At 40.4% G+C, this 21,847-nt stretch overlaps 1 long non-coding RNA gene across 18 annotated transcripts in view; it reads left to right on the top strand.

Moving 5' to 3' along the window:
- Positions 1–21,847, top strand: part of LOC132663585 (uncharacterized) — a 553,467-nt gene that overhangs the window by 514,691 nt on the left and 16,929 nt on the right. For 17 of the 18 annotated variants that reach the window (XR_013551842.2, XR_013551839.2, XR_013551840.2 and 14 more), the window contains one exon: positions 15,287–15,824. The exons of the other annotated variant lie outside the window; for it this stretch is intronic. This is a non-coding gene — a long non-coding RNA (uncharacterized LOC132663585). Of the gene's footprint in view, positions 1–15,286; positions 15,825–21,847 lie in introns of those variants that run through there. 18 annotated transcript variants of the gene reach the window in all.

Below are 21,847 nucleotides of genomic sequence, written 5' to 3'. Positions count from 1 at the left end.
TTGGAGAAATAAATTTGTGATTTAGCAGCAGATGGGTGGCCTTCAAAGCCATGAGACTGAATGAGGTTTCTAGAGAGAAATTGTCCTAGGAGCAAAGAGAGTCATAGCCTGAGGCACAGTTTGATGTTCAGTAGAGAAAAACCCAAAGGAAGAGATTCATGATCCATGGGCAATTTCTGGCATTACTCTCCCTTTTAGTTTGGATGTTGCAATGTTATTAATCAGTTATTTTCTTTAGGAGAGAGCTATAAGCGTGCAATTGGGATTGAAGTGAGTTACAATTTGTTTTTTCTTCCAAAAATGTTGTAGAGCTGACTTTAAAGAAATGAATGGATCATTAAGTAGTCATTGTCAAACAAAAGAGATTAATCTTCTGACTCCAGATGGCTCCAGCATAGTAGAATCAAGAGATTTGCTCGCCTCTGCCTTTAGGTTTGTTTCCCCTGCCAAGGCTTTATGGCCGAACTGACAATGTTTTTGTACTTCGTAATGTCCTAATTCAGTCTCCGATTCCTTATAGGATTATGGCCATAGTATTTTATCTTTCAGTCACTGCGTGCAATACCTTGGGTCAAATTTACTTCCATACGTTTCTGGACCCTAAATATCTCTTGCTTCTTTAAACAGATCACAGTTTCCTGCAGAGCTTAATAGCTCATACCAGCCTTCTCATTTCTTCTGAAAGGCTGCACTGAGTATCATCCTTGTTAAACTGTTGGCATCTGTGTTCTTGCACAAGACCAAGTGGTTTCAAAGGGACTGCTCAAGGTCCTCTAGAGTTACATTAGAGAACACAGATGGAATGAGAAGCAACAGATGCCATCTCACTTCTGTTTTCAAAGCCCCCTCTGCTGCACAGCATACAGCACAAAGCTCGGGTCCCTGTTTCATCCTTGCTGGGAATTGTTTATTGATTCCCTCCAGGGGAAGTCTTTAGGATTTTGGAAACAGCCATTAGCATCGAGTAGAAACCAAAAGACGGTTGAGACACTGCTCTGCAAGTTTGCTTTTTCCCGTAAGTATTTCATAAGTGGGGGTTCCTCTGTTCTCCATAGTATGCTTTCCCGGATATAGAATGAGTCAGATGCCGTGTAGAAGTTCATGTTCTTGAATTTGGGGTTCATATAAATGGGAATATGTTAGAGATTCCCAAACTTTCTGGATTCTGGACTCCTTTGCTTTCAAAGGAATTTTTTTTTTTTGGCCCTCCTAACCCATAAGAAATACCGATCTATTCTGTGTTTTAACTAGTTAGGTCTAAACTGCTTAATAATAATGGTCTGTGTAGTGTTGGACGGATGGGTTCGCCCTTTAAAATTTAAAATATTTTGCAGCACCAATGTGAGTTTGATGTCTGGGTGCTCCGTTGGGAACTGCGCAGACACCTGACTGGCTAAAACGGTGTCAAACCCAGCGCGCTCAAAGCATCCTTCGTGGAAGACCATGTCAGAACTGGAAGCCTCCTGCATTCCTTAATAGGAATCTGGACTTTGAATATCTGCAAATTGTATATGATGACCTTAGGAGTTCCCAGTTTCCAGCAAAAAGGAAACAAACGGCAGGAGTGGAGGAATTAGTCGAGCCATTCACTGTTCTTGATCGGGAGCAGGGGTGTGTAGAGTTAAGGCGTGCTTGTGGGAACGTGAATGCTCTCCCAAGTCTGTGTCAGTCTGAAAGTTTAATACGATGTAACGCAAAGCTGTTCCCTGGCTAGTGGTGGGCAACACGTGTTGAGCATTTGCTGCCTTCCTCTCATCCATTCTAAGTGTGAAAGTCCGCCTGCATTTGATCAGGTTCTCCCATCATTAACAGCCTATAAAAAGGCATAAGATGATAGGAAAAATATTTCTGCATATTTAAAGACAAAAGTGACGAATGATGCCTTTCTCCCAGATTCCAGGTGTTCTTCCTTCACGGTTTACATGTGAACATTTTACTGCTGGGTTTAACAGCCAAGTGTCAGGAACAAGAGAAGGTGTCCCTTTGCTTCCTATAAGGGGATGTGACATATTTGCGTTGTCTTGATTGCATTTAATGTTACTACTAAGACTATAAACTGGATATAATATAAGGGTCAGGATCTGTGACAAAAGGCAAAATTATGCTGCGTTGCTGGCATATGGTTAAATTCTCTTTTGTTCCTGACATATGGCCATTTACACTCTTCCCAATCTGTGTGGAATATAGTCTATATGTGGTGATGCTGAATGGTCCTGCCACCTGGGATTAAAAGAATTTCTGAGTGTAATTAGTTACTTGGCTGCCTGGTACTTTGAAAAGTGTGACCGGGGTGTTTCCTGCCCTGGAGTCTAACCTCAGAATGACCACCCACAGTCTGGTCCACACAGGAGTTTGGGGACAGACCCATTTATTTATTTGTTTAAAATTGGTTAAAATATGTGTGCCAGATGATCTTCCTGCCAGAAAATGCATTTTAATTAGAAATGATGGGTCAAGCATTTGCCGAGGACAGGAGAAAGAGAGAAGGAAGCAGAGCCCAGATTGTATGTTTCAACCCAACCTTCCACAAGACCGAGTGCATCCATGTATAACCTAGAGTCTGCCTTTCTGTGTTTCATTTTGACTTTGCACAAGACTCCAGGGGAATGGAGCCAAACATATTATTTCTTTTATGTCTGGGACATAGGCGTGTACCCCACACCGCCTGAGGACACTACTCAGCATGCGTTGGATAGCCAATAAAGTTTACTGACCCCAACCATGAACGCCTTTCCACTCACTTCCTCTCTGGATCAAGTCTTGCCAGACAGGCAAGTGGCTAATGATGGAGGCTGGGCTCTGCTAGGGCTGGGAATCACTTCCAAGTAATTAGGAATACTGGAATCCAAAGATCAAAACCGAAGGACTGTGCGGAAAACCCAGGGTGAAAAGTACATCTTAAATGACAGAACCTGGATTCCATATTCTGCTTGGCAACTTACCAAGAAAGCAACCCAGGAAAAAACAAGGTGGAAGGAGATGGTCTTCTGTAGTTTTTGTTGTTGTTGTTGTTTTGTTTTTTATGTTTACTTATTTTTGAGACAGAATGTGAGTGGGGAAGGATCAGAGAGAGAGGGGGACAGAAGATCTAAAGCAGGCTCCATGCTGACAGCAGTGAGCCCAACGCAGGGCTCAAACTCACAAACCGTGAGATCGTGACCTGAGCTGAAGTCAGGTGCTCAACCAGCTGAGCCACCCAGGCACTCCAGTCGTCTGTAGTTTTTATGCATGGTTCCCACTTTGTCTGGATTTGAGAGAGGCAGTAGAAGAAATGTGATTTCTAGATGACACCTACCATTTGCCCATCTATTCCAATTCTTATCACCGTCTATATGCTTCTCCATATTTCCTATTTGCTTCATTCACAGACTTTTTTTTTTTACACTAACACGATTTCGTAAAATTTAAGAATGTAAAGTGTGAGAGTTATATATTGTTCTAAACACAAAGGCATATTAATTATTATTTATCGAGTCAATACTATGTATGGAGCACTGGAAATTTTTGATGTTTTGACAGATCAACAAGATATTATTATTTAACATTTTGATAATGCAACAAAGTATTTTATTACTATATTGTCTTCTTTTCACAAAGGAGGCCACTGAGCCTATACAGGGTTTTAGTAACTTGGACAAGGATATACAATTGGTAAGAGGCAGACCAACACTCATACAACCTTCCTTGGCAGTCTCCCTTGGAGACCCACGATCCAGATACAGACATATGGCATAAACATGTAAAAAGTGCTGAAGAACATTCCAGGTGTAGCATGCCAGTGAGTGGAAGTGGACAGAGATAAGAAACGAATAATGAGATGCTCTGAAGATCTTGAAGGTCATAGCAAATACATGAGGAGAATAAATATAAGACAAATGGCTTCCTTTTAAAGAGATAGTAAATAAAAATAGTGACACTGAATATTAATTTTAAAGTTTCATTTCAATTAACTTGAATAAGCAAAGCACCTGATTCAAAATCCAATAGACACAGAAGTGTGTAGGTAAATCCCCCTCCAACCCTACTTGTCCCCTCAGTTTCTATGTACAGAGACAACTGCTTCACCATTTTCACAGGTATCCTTGTATTTATGTCTGCAAAATTTATTTTTTCTAGCTTGAGGTGATCAGAGAGTCCTTTAAGACACCAATTTTGGGGGCGCCTGGGTGGCTCGGTCGGTTAAGCAGCCGACTTCGTCTCAGGTCATGATCTCAGGTCCGTGGGTTCGAGCCCCGCGTCGGGCTCTGTGCTGACAGCTCAGAGCCTGGAGCCTGCTTCCGATTCTGTGTCTCCCTCTCTCTGACCCTCCCCCGTTCATGCTCTGTCTCTCTCTGTCTCAAAAGTAAATAAATGTTAAAAAAAAAAAATTAAAAAAGACACCAATTTTGGAATGGAGAAATAGTGGCTGTGGACAAACCCTTCCTCGGATAAGCCTTAGTCTTTATCATATCTGATTAATCAAGTCTCACACATTTGATATTCGTAATGAACCACTTTAGATCAAGTACTTTGTAAATTCTATATAAAATTTTCTAAAGGGAACCCAAGTGTAAACAAGGTGGTGGGTTGGGGGGGCAGATTTCTCACCTGCCGTTGCAAAGAAATTGCTTTCAACTCAAGCACTTTAGAAGAACCAAGTTATGTGAATCATTCTTAGTTTGTTATCAAAATGGCCTCCCGAAGGATCGCAAATTCCCTACCGCCTACTTCCTCTTGCTTTCTTTGCCTACATGTATACACATATACACGTGTGTGCATGTGTCATATTCTTTGAAATAATAATTCTCTGAACTTGAACTTTTCACTCACAGACTCCCCTTGTCTCCTGTGTGTCCGCCTTGCTGAGATTTCTGACCGCTGTAGCATCATCTCCATGCGATGATAGAGGCAGGAAAGACAGCTCATCCCTGGGAGCAGTGGAGTGTTAACCATAGCCTTATGGGGAGACAGGAGAGTGAAAATAAAGAGATGACCCCTCTTTATTCTTTAGGGTGGCCAGGGCCTCGTAGCTGCACTCTGGGCAAAGCGACACTCCTGCAGAGCCGTCACCTGTATCACAGATCCACACATACACATCTGCATAGCAGTTGGCAAGACTACATGGCAAGACTTCCAAGGAATCACTATAGACTGGCTTGCCATAAACTGCTAAAACTGTCACTGGTCTTGATCCACTGAGTGGTTCCAGGGCACGGCCAGCAAGGCCACAGCAGCTTCTAAGTCAGAGTTGGGGGGGTTTGGAGACAAAAGCCAAGATACTCCTGGAGATGACACCAGGTCCTGTCCACTCCACATTAGAGAGTTCTCTCATCCTCCGTGAAAACAGAGAAAGGGAAGGGTTTTCTCTTGAAAGCCTGGCTCCGAAGGAAGAGGGCTTCTCCCCACAGAGGAATGTAGTGGGACTAGCAAACATTTTGGAGCCAAACTGAGTTAGGTCCAAATCTCTTCTTTGCCACTACTAAATCTATTACTTCAGACAGTTTCCTTCATTTGAATCTAAATCCCCTCACCCATGAAACAGGGATAATCATCACATAGAAATGCCAACTTTGCAGCATTATAATAATTACATGAAATAATATTCAGCATTTAGAGTATTCAGAGTACTTGGTGTGGAGTTGGCACTCAGTGGATGTCAGTTTCCAATCACCTGCATCGGAGGTGAGGCACCAGCCTGCAGAAAATGTGGGGCCCTGCCCTGACCTGCTCTCCTCCTCACTGCAAGGGCCGCTTCAGAGTCTGGGGACGTTGCTGGGGGAAGTAGAGTTTGGAGATGGTGTGGGATCTGTTTTCTTGACTTCCCCCCTCACATTGCTTCTCTCCTTTTCCTCTTAGGGACAGAATGGCAGGGACTGGCTCCCTGGTCACAGATGTACAAAGTGCTCAGTCTCTTGGGGTGAGAGGCATGATCCAGTCAGCTAAGTTGCCCTAAACTTCCAAACTATGTTCTCATCAAAATGCTTCTTTTTCCTCCCAAGATTATTACCCCGATATAGAAAATGGGTAGGGATGTGGTATATATGTGAATAACCCTGTTTCAATCCCTGCAAGGGTCTGTCCCAGTGTCCAGTGCCCTCTATGAAACAAGAGAATGAATGGGGCAACTTTGGGTCACAAAGAACTCATCAACATCTCTCAGCATCCATCAGTAACATATTCTATTCAACTGCCGTGAAATCCCAGTGTAACTGACTTTTCTTGTCATTCTTTTTTTCTTTTTTTTTCATTTTATGTGTAATTATTAATTAGCCAAAATTGGCACTTCGGCGAAATTGGTATCTTGTTTAACAGAACATGCACACCTCAAGCACATGTACATGATGGGAAAATGATCTCTTAGGCAATTTAGAATCTCTCTGTGATTCTGAGGCTCAGGGTCTGTAATCGTTTGGTGATTGAGTTATTATGTTTTTGACATTTTTCTAAATGAATTCTTCTCTGATGTCAAACCTGGAATAGTAGCTTGTCTTTCATTGTATTGAGTTCAATGTTAAGGGGAGGACGTCATCCCAGAAAATCCTGTTGGTGTCGCAAATCCTAGGCAGTAGGCAACTGTGAATGGGCTGCCAGACCTGGCCAGGACCCTGTGGATAATCCGATCACTGTAAACTGTGCAAAGCACCCAATATATGAAATTCAGGCTGATTCAACTGTTCTCCACGGCCACCCAGGCAGCTTCCTAGGGTATATTTAAAAAATAAAAAATAAAAAGTAAAGATCCAGACAGCAGCTGCAGAAAATTTGGGGACCCTTTTCCCTTTGAGTGAGTGTTTCCAGAAAGCAAAATAAATAAAATGTCAGAGTTTGTTCATCTGGTTGGCAAGGCAAACTCTCCCTCTTCTGTGGAGGAGGCTGAGTTGAAGAATGTTGTGGTTTCTGGGATTCAAAGCTGGAGACACAGCACAACACACACCTTATTTGAGAGCGATTCACATCATACATTTTCATAAGGCATGGACCAGAAAGCAAGCTTTGTTTTCCAAATGTGTTTCCTTGGCACTGGTTACAGCAATTTGGTGTGTGGTTCATTGTCAAAATGCTGTGGGTGGCAAATGCAGTCAGCTAAAGGTGCATGAAATATTTAAATTGGGGTAGCTTTGCTCAGGCCATTTACTCCTCTCCTAACACCTGTATTCCAATGACAACAATTAAGCCTCTTGTGGGGTAATAAGCTGTATCACAGGATGTCAGAGCTGGCAGAAACTTACTGAGCAAACTTTTTTCTGTATTACAGGGCCAGAGACTAAATATTTTAGGCTTTACAGACCATGCAGTCTCTGTCACAACTACTCAGTTCTAGTCAATTCTGTCATTGTGGAATGAAACCAGCCATAGGCAATACATAAACGAGTGGGCGTGGCTCCGTTCCAGTAAAATGTTATTTATAAAAACAGGCGGTGGCTGGATTTGGCATATTATTTGCTGTTTGCTGACCTCTGGTTTAGATCATCGCTTCCTTTTCCCATAAGAGGAAACCAAAACCCCAGAGGTTAAAAGAATTTGTCACTATCACAGGCCAGGTAGTGGCAGGACACAACACATCAAAAGCCCGTGCTAGGTTCTTTTATTTTTTTTTAACGTGTTTTTTTTTTCTACTCATAAAAACAATCCCCCTGTTGACTCAGAAGCCTTAAGAAGAAATAGACAACTCTCTCTTCTCTGTTTTGACATTTCTTCGGCTAAACTAAACGTCTGAACCTGAGAATGCTACTGTTGTTGGAACATTTAATGTAGAAAAGGTATCTGCAATGGAATAGACAGATATGAACATGTTTGTGGAAAACATATGTGTGCATATTAAATACAGAATCTGTTACTTAAAGTCATGGGGGAAATCATTACTAACAGGGAAACAGCAAAAGGATTGGGTACTGATGGCCTGTTTTCTCTGCCGCATCCTGAATCCCCACTCCTGTTCTCTGTCTGTTCTAGTTTGACCAGCTCTTCAAGCTTCTCTGTGAGGCCTCTGTGTTTTGTGAAGCCAGTGGCCTCACCTGCCACAGAATTTATTTTACATTTTTCCTTTGGTGGTAGTCCCTGATGATGTCATAGCCTGGTTTATTTTATTTACATTTTTGGTAATTTTTGGTAATGGTTAATAGAGGAGAATTAGGCAGTGAGAGGAGAAAAAAAAAGAGAAAGTAAAATATTTTCAAGGATGGATTGAGAGAGAGAGAGAGAGAGAGAGAGAGAGAGATGGAGACATCACTAATCACTCTCCTCTCCATCAGGGCAAAGAGGGTTAAGAAGAGGGTGAAGGCAATACATGGGGCTGGGGTAGGGTCACTCTGTTTGGATGGGCTCTTGTTCAAGATTACTTTCGGTGGGGCTAACACTTTATGAAAACCCCAAGTGTGCTGGGTGCAGGGGTGCCTGGAAAGTGCGCACGGGTGCTTCTCCTGTCCCTGTGCCTGTCCCTGTGCCCGGCAAGCCCACCCAAAAGCTGTTCTCTCACACAGACTACGTATCCTTAATTCTGATACATATGAACATGTGTTACATGAATACAAGGGTTTATTTTCCAAATAGATTTGGGAAATGGTGGATTAAACAAGGTTCTACAGGTTTCTTACTTGGGGACATTTCAAAACATTTAATGTGCCAATGTGAATTAGGATTTTTTTTTTAAGTTTATTTATTTATTTTTGAGAGAGAGAGAGAGCACAAGAGCAAGGGAGGGGCAGAGAAAGAAAGAGAGAGAGAGAGAGAGAGAGCTTGAACAGGAGGGGCAGACAGAGAGAGGGAGAGTAAGAGAGAATCCCTGGTTAACAGCGTGGAGCCTGATGTGGGGCTCAATCTCACAAAACATGAGAGCATGATCTAAGCTGAAATCAAGAGTCAATTGCTTACCCGACTGAACCACCCAGGTGCCCCTGAATTAGGAATTTCTAAGATAGGGGTATAGTCGGCAGTGTTTTCCGAATGGAAAATACTGATAAAATGGATCATTTTATCACAAAACATATAAAGGGACATGTCCCCAGAACTCATCTGCAACATGCTGATTTCAGTTATCTCCATGATTCTACACCAGTGGAGTCTCACTTTCTCCGCCAGCATGCATATCCTTCTCCAGGGTTAGCTTGGGAATTCCTGAGAGCAGGCCACAGTGACATTTAGTGGGTATCGGATGGGCCATTGGGCCAGCGTGTACTGGGACAGTTCACATACCTTCTTTGCTTTCATATTTCTTCCCCCAAACAGTCTTCTGTCCCTTTTAAATGGTTCTTCTTTTGCATAATGTCTCCTTATTCCTTGTTCCATCCTCCTGTTGCACACAGATGCACATTAAGGGGTCCTTGATTACCCAGGGGTCCCACACAGGTCCTCTGCTTCCCTATAACCTTTTTGATTGTGAAATACTAGGTACAGGGCAAAATTACAGCCACATTGGCCTCCTTATCCTGTTCCTGCATGAGGGCCTTTGTCTAGCTGTTTCCCTCCTGCCCCTTCCCTCCCACACATGGCCCTCCTGATCCCACTTATCCTGCTCTATTATTCTTTTTTGGTTACCACTTACTGGCATCTAAAACATACCATGCAATGTCCTATCCTAATCAGTCTATTTAACAAACTTCTTATTTTGACAATGGCATGTGTAATTTCTCAGTTCTCTAATTGGTTCTTTTTTCCTATTAGCCTATTCTTGTTTGATGAATACAAATTTTTTTGAAATTCCCTTTGTGTTTCCAATCTGCTTCCCTCAACAAAAACCACAGTCTCATTTTGCCTCTCAAATGGAACTTTCTCTGAAAAGTCATGCCCCCTGCTTGCTTCTTGCCCATCTTCCCAGAGGGTCAGGAAAGCTCACAGCGCACTCATTTTAAAAGTTCTGATATGGGGGCACCTGGGTGGCTCAGTCAATTTAGCATCTGACTTCAGCTTAGGTCATGATCTCTTGGTTGGTGAGTTCAAGCCCCACATGGGGCTCTGCTCTGACAGTGCAGAGCCTGCTTGGGATTCTCTCTCTCTCCCTCTCTCTCTGCCCTGCCTTGCTCTCACACACAATCTCTCTCTCCCCCTCTCAAAATAAATACAAGAAAACTTAAATAATAAAATAAAAGTTCTGACATGGACAGTGATGATAGAAACATCTGACCTCCCTGTGGTGGTGCATCTGAGGGGTATTCTGGAGCTGCAAAGACCAATCATGAAGGCTACGTTCATTGGGAACATATGTGTCTCGAAAGTTCTGTCCTGATTCAAATTGTACTAAACCTTCTTAAATAGACTTTGCCATCCAAGAGGGAACCGTGAAGTAGGTGGTTTTGTCACAGCATACTGTGTTTCTTACTGTCCCACCTGTTCACCACCTAGACAGCCTGTCCCCCCTGCTGTTTTTCCAACACACCAAGCGCAATCCAGTCTCAGAGCCTCGGTGCTAGTTGCTTTCTAGGCCTGAAACTCTCTTTCTCCCCGTATCCATGTGGGTGCCTCCCTCCCTTCCTTCATGTGCCGCCTTCCAACTCATTACTCTATTTAAACTGAAAATAACTCACTCTGGAACTCCCTAACCATTGTTTTAACTTTTTACTATACCACTTTAAATCTAACATACTGTAAATATTTGTTCATTTTTTATTTCATTTTTATTTTGTTTACAAACTGTCTCCATTAAAATATAAACCCCATGAGACATAATTTTCATTGCTTTTTTCCTTTTCTACTCTATCTCTAGCATCTAGAGTAGTGCCTGGCCCAAGTAGGTTCTCCAAGAATATTTTTGAATCAGTGACTCTGAAAAGCAGGATTTAGAACCCAGGCCAAATGTCCACTGGGCTGGTAGACTGCAATCAATACGTGATGACTTAGCTGGGACCTGGGAGGCAAGGTGAGAGTAAACTTGATTTCTGCAGATTGTTAACAGTAGGCAATGCCTAAGAAGAAGCATTTGTATTTAAGACACCTTAGTTAAGGGGTTGTTGGAGGGGACTGAAGACTGCAATTCCAGTAATTCTTTTAAAATACGTCCCATCGGGGCACCTCGGTGGCTCAGTCGGTTGAGAGTTCCAACTTCGGCTTATGATCTTACATTTCGTGAGTTCAAGCCCCACATCAGGCTGTCAGGGCACAGCCCACTTCAGATCCTCTGTCTCCTTCTCTCTTTGTCCCTCCCCTGCCCGTTCTCTTTCTCTCTCTCTCAAAAATAATAAACATTAAAAAAAATATATGTCAGATCCTATCACTCTCTGCTTAAAACCCCCCAATGCCTTTCCATCCCACTCAAGTAAATTCCAAAGTCCTTACCATGGTCTTTAAGGTTCAGCATGGTCTCCTTCCTTGCCTAGCCATTCCCTTTCTCATTAGCACTGTCCAATAATGATACGTCATTTTGAAGTTTGTAGTAGAAACATTAAATAACAAAACGAAGAAAGTGATGTTAATTTCAATAAAGTACTTTAACCCAGTATATCCTAGATATTATCAATTCATCATGTAATCAGTGTGAATTATTACTGAGGTATTTCTTCTTTAACTTCATACCAAGTCTTTGGCATTCAGGTGCATTTTAGACTCAAAGCCCATCTCAGTGCTGACCTACCACGTTTCAAGTGCTCACTGGCCACATGTGGCTGGTAACTTCCATACCAGTTGGTATCTTTCTCAACTTCTTTCTTCCAGGTCACTCTGTTCTAGCTGCTTTGACCTCTTTGCTCAGCCTCTTTGCTATCCCTGTAATAGGATGAACACATTTTCACTTCAGTGACGTTGCCAGATGGAAAAATTAAAAATACAGGACAACCCTTTAAGTTTGCATTTCAGATAAATAGCAAATAACTTTTCAGTAGAAATATGTTCTACATAGTACATGGGGAACACTGACAACACACAGGAACACACTGGCATCACATGGAACGTACTGGTATTTTATCTGGCTGCCCTACACCTCAGACCATTTGCATTTCCTCTTCTCTCGGCCTGGAATGCTCTTCCCTAGTTACCACACTTCTTTGCTCATTCATGTCTTAGCTCACAGGCTTTCAGAGGCCTTTACTTGGGACCCTATAGCAAATATGTCCGTGTCTCCTCATCATTACTAATTATTTCCTTATCCTACATGATTTTTATCACTACTTTGCAGTTGTTTAAAATCTATTTTTATGTGTCTAATTCTGCCACCCTCATTACAATATAGCTCCCTGACCATAGAACATTTGTTTTGTTCCCTATTGTCTCTCCAGTGTCAGGAGAAATGCCTGACACATAGTAGGCATTCAATAAATATGTGTTCAATAAAAAGGGGAAGATAGATAGTGGAAGTGATATATATATCATATGTATACATATATATATATCATATATGTCTCATGTATATATATGATGTATATATTTAAGTTTATTTATTTTGAGAGAGGGAGAAAGCGGCAGAAAGAGATTCCCAAGCATGCTCTGTGAGTGCAGGCTGAGCCAAACAAGGGCTTGCTCCATCCTACAAACCATGAGATCATGACCTAAGCTGAAATCAAGATTCAGGTGCCTTAACCGACTGAGCCACTCAGGTGCCCCCACGGATTTTTGAATTGGACATTCGTAGAATAACATCTCGACTCAGCTCCTTACCGGGTATCTGACTCTTAATTTCTTAAAATGAGGTTTTATGATGCATCTAAAAGATTATGGTGAGGATTTTGGAAGCATTTGTCATATAATAAACAGTGTTAGTAGTGACATGAACAGTGATAATAGTACTTGTAGTAAATAACAACAATCATTTTTGTTCTTCAGGTTGAATATTCCTTAGCTGTTTTCCAAAGTCCAAAAATCTCTAAAAATTGAATCTTTTTTCAGAAGCTTGAAAGGCAAACATTTGGAGGCAACATTTGCCTCATTTGGAGGCAACACCTACCTTGAGGTCACATGAACAGTCTACATTTATACAGCTTAGTGTGACTTTATACATACACACACACACACACACACACACACACACACACACACACATATATCCTTGCAGAAATGTTAATGTGTTTGATTACAGACTGCACCCTCAGACCCATCTGTGAATAGTTATATGCTATAAAGCAAATGTGCTATAAACTTTCTTATATCTGAAAAATTATCTGAATTCTCAAGTACATCTGGCCCCAAGATTTCGGTAAAGGAGAGTAGACCTCTCTATTAGCCACTCACCAGTTTTGAAGCTTTGCCAAATAGAACTTCAAAGAACAGCATCCTGTTCGGACTGCCAAGTCTTGCTGGTCATTCGATTACTAGTTTCCCCAGAAGATAGGAGTCTACACTTTTCTTTTTTCCCAATCATCTTAACACATCTAGAAAATTCTTAAAAAAATTGTTTGGGAAAACTCTGCTGGACTATGTCTATCATTTTCGCAATCCACTGGAAATAGAGCAGGGTAATGGAAATTAAAGCAGTTCTGGTAAACCATTCATAAACGAGTAGTCTTCTGAGTGGAGATGGGGCTCTGAAATTACTTGCTGTTCAATTTTAAGGAATGCATTCTTTCTCAGAAAATGTCCTGAGAGAAAGGACTTCATATCCACCTGTATCTAAACTAATGACTCGGTTGAGTCTCCCATCCCTTTATCTTATACTCCTGGGGTCAAACCTTGCCTCTATTGAAAAGGAATGTGAGTGCAATGAAGAGAGCAGTTGTAAGGCAGACGATATGTTTATGGTGAAGATGTAACTGGTGAGGAATATAACTGAGAACTTGTTGATTTTGCATGCTTTTATCCACAAATGCTTTCCCATATGGCTTCAGTCTTGTGTTCTGTACATGTTTTAAAACTCCCCTGCAGTCTCTCATTCTCTCTAATGGTTGCAAGTGTGCCAATATTTTTTCTTCCTCTGTGTCACACCTGTGTGACCCAGTACCTTTCAGCCTAAACCATGTTCCTCCTGCCCCTGTCATGTTTAGTCTAGTTATATCGAGTTGATAGTGTTCCATTCCCCAGTAAAATATAACAAACAAAATAATCCCAGGCATACAGAACTACATAATTTTATCTTTTATGTAATGATTCATAAGATATATGTAATATACGTATTATCTAACCTATCTTCTCTATTTTAACGCAATATACTATCACTCTTATCAATTCTTTAACACTGTTCCACCTGAAAATGACACAAACAATAGATTTCCTAAAGCATAATTGCTATGGTCTGAATGGTTGTGTCCCCCCCCCCCACCCCCGCCAAAATTTCTGTGATGAAATCCTAACCTTGAAGATGATGGTATTAGAAACGTGGCCTTTGGAGGGTGAGTAGGCCATGAGGACAGAGCTCCAGCGAATGGAATTAGTGCCTTTGTGAAAGAATCCAATGGAGGCTCCCTTGCTCCCTCTACCATGTAAGGACACCCTGGGGGAACATGCCATCTCTGAGGAGGAAGGCTGTCAGCAGGCACTGAATCTGCCAGTGCCATGATCTTGAACTTCCCAGCTTCCAGAACCATGATAAATAGTCTTCTGTTGTTTGTAAGCCACTGTGCATGACATTGTGTTGTAGTAGCCTGAAGGGACTGAGACAGTTATTCTAAATGTATCTTCTCTAGACCTCTCTACATTTTGTGCTGAATAACTCAGGTGTTGATTATAACTGTCATTTGGGTTTTATCCGATTTGAAAAGCAAATACTTGAAACTTATAAATATGTAACCTTTTCCTGTAAACACTAGTGGAAACTCATGGACACACTTAATGCTATCTATGCCCTTTTTGGTACAGATCCCAGACTAATGGCTCTTTGAATTTACCGTGTTCCAATGGACCACAACATCCCCTATTTATTTAAGCATTTGGGGATGTACTATGATTGGGCTTTGAAGTGGACTTTGAGGTGAACTCTTTGATACTTACTTCTGAAAGCATCCTCACTTTAACCACGAGAAGCTCCAGGTCCACAACTGCTTTTATTTAGCCCCGCAGTATGCTTCCAGTTATCCCAGAAAGCAGGGAGTCCTTCCTATGGGATAAAGTGCAAAGATAGGATGCCCGGTTCATTCACTCCTTGACAACTGTATGCAAGGTTACTACAGAAGTGGTATGTGCTATTTTGATGGCATGTCACGAGACCTCATAGTGACATGTTATTTTAAACATGTCAGACAGATATTTTAAAACTAATTCTAACTCAGTTGTATAGCTTTATATCTTGCTTCAAGGTAAAAGAATCCCAATTTATAAGCATTAAAAAAAATTAACCTAAGTGTATTTTTTTCATGCAATACCCATTTATCAATATTGTGTATTTTTACATCAGACTGTGTGAATTACAATTACTGAATGATCAAACTTAACGTGTTTTTGTTTCCTTTGATAGGCTCAGGTTTCTTTCACAAATAACAAAACTCAGTACTCATGGTGCAGTCATTCTATGATGTCACAATCTGTATTTAGACAAGAATTCAGAAGTGCAGCTGACATGGCTGTGAGGGACTCGAGATTTTCCCTCTTTCCCGATCCTCGTCGTGAATGTTTGAGAGTGGTTTAGATCAGTGGTTCGCAAACTGTGGCAGGCATCAGAATCAGCCAGAGGGCTCGCCCAACTTGGCTGCCGGGATCCACCCCAGAGCTTCTGATTCAGTAGCATTTCTGACAAGTTCCCTGGGGCCTCCCTTTCATAACCTCCAGTTCCTGTGGTCTTCCCTGTCAGTATCTTCTCAACCCAGCACCGTCTGCATCAAAAGAGAAGGAAATACCACTACCACCCGGAGTCGCACTGGGAGATTTGATGGCAGTTGGTTATCACAAAAGCAACTTACTCTTAGTGGACAATAGCAATAAAAAAAACAATCCAGACAAATGCAGGTTTTGAATAAAATCTCTCCATTCTTTTTCTGTTTTTGTTTCTGGCCAAAATAAAGACCTTGCGTTCTCAAGCTGAACTGTGCCATACATCTTTCTTTCTTTCTTTCTTTCTTTCTTTCTTTCTTTCTTTCTTTCTTTCTTTCTTTCTTCTCTCTTTCTCTCTTTTTTGGTGATGTCATTAATTTTTTTTAATAAGGTTAATTTTGAACAGTTCTGAGAGTCCTGGGCTATGTTCACAGAATTATTTTTTAATTATGTTACTCTTCCACTATCCCCGAATTTACAAAGGCCAGTTAAAAAGGACAAAAAGCAGAAATTATGCTAAACATAGAGGAACAAAGGAGTGCCTGGGTGGCTCAATCAGTTAAGCCTATGACTCTTGTTTTCAGCTCAGTCGTGATCTCATGGTTTTGGAGTTCAAGCCCTGCTGCTGGCTCCACGCAGACTGCTTGAGATTCTCTGTCTCCCTCTCTCTGCCCCTCCCCCCGTGCACACACACACACTATCAAAATAAATAAGTAAACTTAAAAAAATAGAGGAACATACATTAAACATTGTAAAATTCAAAAGAATAGTTTCAAAACACAAAGAAAGACTTTCTGTTGGTCTGGATAATGTAATACTCTCAGAATTCCTAAAACCCACCCAAATAAGCCACTAGCTCAGAGTTTGAAGCATAAACATAAACATAAGCCTATAGCTTTACTTTTGCATTCTTTGATAACTGCACCATTACAGTGAAGAATAAAATCTAGTCTCCACTAAAGGTAATCAGATTCACCAAGATATCTTCTCCCATTGTAATTAGAAATATCATGTGATGAAGTCCCTGCGATGATGGTTAGTAAGCTTCTCGACACCAGGGCTTTGGATCCACACTTAAGAATCCTTCCCTTCCCACCACCACACGCCGCCGTTTCCTCTGCTTCCATTCTGGGGCTGCTGGTACAAGAGTTGGTCCAGGAGGTAGAGGGAATCTGTGCCCTGTGGTCGTGCTACAGGGCTGGCTCAGGAAAGGTAACTAGCAGAGGTTCTTTTCAACGAGGTGCCAATCAATAGAAGACCCTGAGAGTAAGGAGTAGGAATTTAAATAGATTCCAAGAAGAGCCTGGTAAGAGGCTTCAGAAGTGGACAGGAATTGAACTTGTTCCAGCACAGTGGATTTTTTTTTTTATGTTCCTCTTTCCAAACCCGTTCTTACCATTTCTATTTCCCTTTTGGCCAAGTGGAATTGATTAATTTTTCTGTCTGTCCCCAATCTTATTGTAATACCTGTCAGGAGAATGAATATATAATGCTTTTCTTTTCTCATTACCGTCCTAATATTGGCACTAGAAATAACCAACGTGCTATTCTGTATTATTAAGAGATTTGTTACATGAGTGATAACGAACTAACATTCCTTATCTCATTCGATTGTCCCATTCTGCTTGCAAAGGAGATGGTTCAGAGAAAAATGAGCTTTGTGCTTAGGTTGAATTCATTCTGTGATGTGATACGATTCCAGATGCATTATAGGAGGATTCCTCTGTACTGAGTTCTGATGTGGGAGGATTTATCTAATATAAAAAAAAAATGCAAAGGAATACAAATAGTAATTTCAACGCATTTAAAAGAATGAGATAGGCCTTGTTTTGCAAGCCCTCTTATGTATATAATGAGAAATGAGAAAAGCAAGACAAAATTCTCTACCATAAATTAACAATAAAACCATTGGGAAGTTTGATCCATGAATGTGTGTGTGTGTGTGTGTGTGTGTGTGTGCACATGCTTGCATGTGTATTTTGTATCCTTTACAAAATAATGAATCTGCTAGATTTAGGTAACTGTGATAAGGTCACATTAAAAGGATATATTACCACATACTGTGGATCCTGTTGTTTACATGAAATGTAAGCACAGAAATGTGAGGCTTGTAGAAAATAACCACGAAATATGTAATTTTTAATCTTGCTCACCTGAAGAGTCCTTTTTGACTTCAAAAGGGAGATCCATATTTAGGTTGGCAAGCAGATCTTTGCAAATATTTGTTAAATACACTTTGTGTGTACCACTCAGTGCGAGCGTGGCCAGCTGCTGTGTCCAGAAGACTTCAGTAGTGTGTCCAGACCTTTTGGAGAAGGATGTGTGTATGTTGTGTGTATGTGTTCATTGTAACTTTAAAAGAATAACAGGGCAACCCTATGCTGCATGTTTACTCAAAGCCACAATCTGTTTCAGTTATGATGTACATAGGGCCTCCTTTGTCTTTACAAACTATGTGATGTAGAATTTTATAACAGTATTTTATATATAAGGTAAAGGGCTCAGCAAAGTTGCAACACTTCCTCAGTGTCATGCAGTCACTAAGTGGCAGAGCCATAATTGAAACCTATTCTATTTAGCTTCAAAGTCAATGCATTTTCTCCACTATTTTCAAACATTCCACGTTGCAGTCTGTTTTTGACGTTTTAAATGCAAAAGGACCTCAAAAAGGGAATCAGGTATAGCTGAGTGTAGACAACAATTTGCATTTCCTTAACAGTACATACAGTATATTTTCTTAGGGTGTGAATTGCCACAATTTTTTAATTGTAATTATTGCACATCAAATACCCTACATTCATGACACCTAATACAATATATGTATATAGATGCTTTGAAAGTGTTGCTGCTACTATTAATAAATTATATTCCTTCGTATAAAGGCCCATTCACTTTCGTAAGCTTCTGGTGCAATAGCTCAGTGTTTAAAAAAAAACCCAACACCCTGTCAGAGCAGGTAACTATACTCTGTAAAACCCTAATGTAGCCAAGAGTCTGGGATCTAGGATCACTGTGTAGGTTTTCATAAGTACTGGGAGGTTTATGTGGACACTGGGTATAGACTTTAACAACTCTACGATAATATATAATGCTTCTCATTATAGAGAAATATGTTCATTCAACAGCCATTGAAGGAAACTAAAATTTCCAGCCAGACCTAGGTTCCGTGATATTGGGTCATCTGTATATATCAGCACCAAACTTTAGGGCCACCAACATCGACTTAGTTAGTTAACAGAAACTCACGCCCAATTAAAATGTTCCTTGGCAAGCAACTTTCTTGAGCCAGGCAGACTAATTAATATAGGGAATAAGGAGAGAGCCATGCTTTAAATCATACTGTCCAACCTCAGAAGAAGGAACTTCAGTGCCAAGAATACAGTTGCAGAGGGTAGTGAACGAGAAGGAATAAAATTTGCACTGCTATTAAATCTCACCCATCTGAAAGGACATTGAATGACACTATACTGTCGGAAAGTTGTGTGTGAGTGAAATATTTTACAAATTCATAAACCTAACATTTAACTCTTACTCTACTTACATCTTTAGGTTACCATTCTTTTGGAATTGATGTTGCTATCATCATACATAATTCAAAAAAAAACTTATTTCAAATGGTTCTTCAGCTAATGGAGGTGAATTTGGCTTGCCTTCTTTGATGTTTTTGTTCTCTCTCACCTGTATTCTACTGTGGCATGATCACATGCAAGGAGTAAGCAAGGGGATCTCAACGTTTTCATGAGTATAATAAGGGATGACATCGTCTGACATACTTTTTAATGATTTACATCTTGAGATAGAACCTATATATAATGGTAATTCTCATTGCTGCTAAAAAAACCCTCGGTATATTTATAGTCACTTCCTGAAAGTTTGTCCTCCTTCCTACTTCAACCAAAGCAAAAATGGGTAGTGTCTTCACAATATGTAGGGAAATCTATGTGATTGTAGTGCATACACACATGTACATACACAAACACACAGAAATAAATCTCACCGGAATTCTATAAAGGGAGGAAAGGTGTTGGCTTTTTCTCCTCTAGAAAGAAGAATTTTGATTCTTATCAACAGATAGATTGTATTCAATCCAGTGTTTTTTTAGAATAAAAACTAAATGTTCTTCAATGAAGAAGTGTTTGAAGATTAAAAAAAAGAGGTATTTTGAAAATGACAGAACCCAGTACACAAAATCATATATATATATATATATATATATATATATATATACATATGTATATATATATATATTTGTGTTTAATATTGACTTGCTGATTTTGCTCATTAAGGAAAAGATGATAACCTGAAGCCACACAGCTTAAAAAATACTGTTGGATATTTTTATTGTATCCTATGTACTGTTTGTTCCAAGAGATGTAAACTGCTTTTTTGTGGCCATGTCTTTCTTTAGGGCTCTATTACTAAAATCACATGTGTGTATGTATATATGTATGTACATATATATGTGTGTATTGCTTATGTACTTGCTAAAAGTCTTGTTTTCAACTAAGGAGTCTCAATTAATTTATGTTTATGCATGGTTTTGCTTTTCTCCAGTAAGCTCTTTGTGCAGGCTATTGTTGAGTAATGTTTCAAGTCTTGTTGTCTTTAACAACTGTTTTTCCTTCCTTCCTTCCTTCCTTCCTTCCTTCCTTCCTTCCTTCCTTTCAAGTTAATTTATTTAGAGAGAGGATACTCAAGCAGGGGAGAGGCAGAGAGAAAGAGAGAGAGAGAGAGAGAGAGAGAGTCCCAAGCTGACAGCACAGAGCTCGATGCAGGGCTTGAACTCATGAACCATGAGATCATAACCTGCCCTGAAATCAAGAGTCTGATGCCTAACAGACTAAGCCACACGGGCGCCCCAACAACTGCATTACTTCTGCCTAATATGTGCTACCTTTGCTTTGGCGATTGTATAGAGCTTTGAACTCCTTTTCATATGAAGAGTTGCTGCCTATTTGAGATGCAAGCAAAAAAAATGATCGTCCCTTTTTGCAGCACCATGAATTTTCCACTTTAGCATCATTAAACATTCCTTTGGTGGTCATAATTCAGAAGTGGCCCAGGGGCCTTATTGCTTTAACACTCTCTAGCTAATATTGTGAAAAATCAATTGTTCTGTGGCCGAAAGCCCTCTATATTAAGACTTGAGTCTTCATGGTCAAATCTGTGTGAAGAAGAATTTGAAATGTTGTAACACTTTTGTAGGATTTCTTCTCACTGAGTGCTGAAGGAGGACTATCTGTTATCCTTAGGGCAGTGCCATCCGATAAAACTTTCTGTGAAGATAGGAGCATTCTGTATCTGTACTGCCCAGTACGTTGGCTTCTAGTTACGTCTGCTGTTGAGCACTTGAAATGTGGCTAGTGTGGATAAGGAAATGAATTTTAAATTTTACTTATTTATTTATTTATTTATTTATTTATTTATGTATTTATTAAAGTTTATTTATTTTGAGACAGAGAGCCAGAACAAGCAGGGCAGGGGCAGAGAGAGAAGGAGAGAGAATCCCAAGCAGGTGCTGCACTGTCAGCCTGATGCAGGGCTGGCATTCATGAACTGTGAGATCATGACCTGAGCCTAAATGGGAGTCAGATGCCCAACTGACTGAGCCATTCAGGTGCCCCTTACATTTTATTTAATTTTAACTAACTGAAGTATAATTTAAATGGCCACTTGTGGCTGGTAGCTACAGTATAAGGATAATGCAGCCCAGTTACAGGTTATCCAGTTAGAGGATAACTGGAAAATTTGCTCAGAAATTTGTTTTGGGATCTATCTGTGTAGCTCTATTGTATATCTGGGGTTCCACCATTGATTTTCAACCATCTAATTATTCAAATAAAAAATACACGTATGTGTACTTAGAAGTATATCTGTGTGTGTGTGTGCATGCATGTATGTGTGTGTAGATACAGATATAGATATCTGTGTCACCTTCAGGGAGCCATCAGTCTTGATAGAGAGATGAACATGTGATAGAGTTATAGAATGTCTGTGTAATCATATGTGTTCAACATGCCCAATTCTTTTGATCTTCCCTGAGTCACTTGGAGGAAGAAGAAATTAATGAAGTGTTATTATTTGCTTAGTTTTTAATCTAAGTGTATTTTCACATCCACTCGTTCTTATTGGTGCTATATAAAAGACCTCCTCATGGGAATAAATATTTAGAAGACAAGATCATGGAGAGGCACCTGGTTGGTTCAGTCGGTTGAACGTCCGACTCTTGATTTCACAATCCCAGGGTTGTGAGATCAAGCCCCACATC

The sequence above is a fragment of the Panthera onca genome, chromosome D4 (assembly GCF_046562875.1).
Source record: "Panthera onca isolate mPanOnc1 chromosome D4, mPanOnc1 haplotype 2, whole genome shotgun sequence".
Taxonomy (NCBI): domain Eukaryota; kingdom Metazoa; phylum Chordata; class Mammalia; order Carnivora; family Felidae; genus Panthera; species Panthera onca.
Note: the sequence above shows the minus strand (reverse complement) of the source record. Positions and strands in the feature narration are given on the sequence as shown.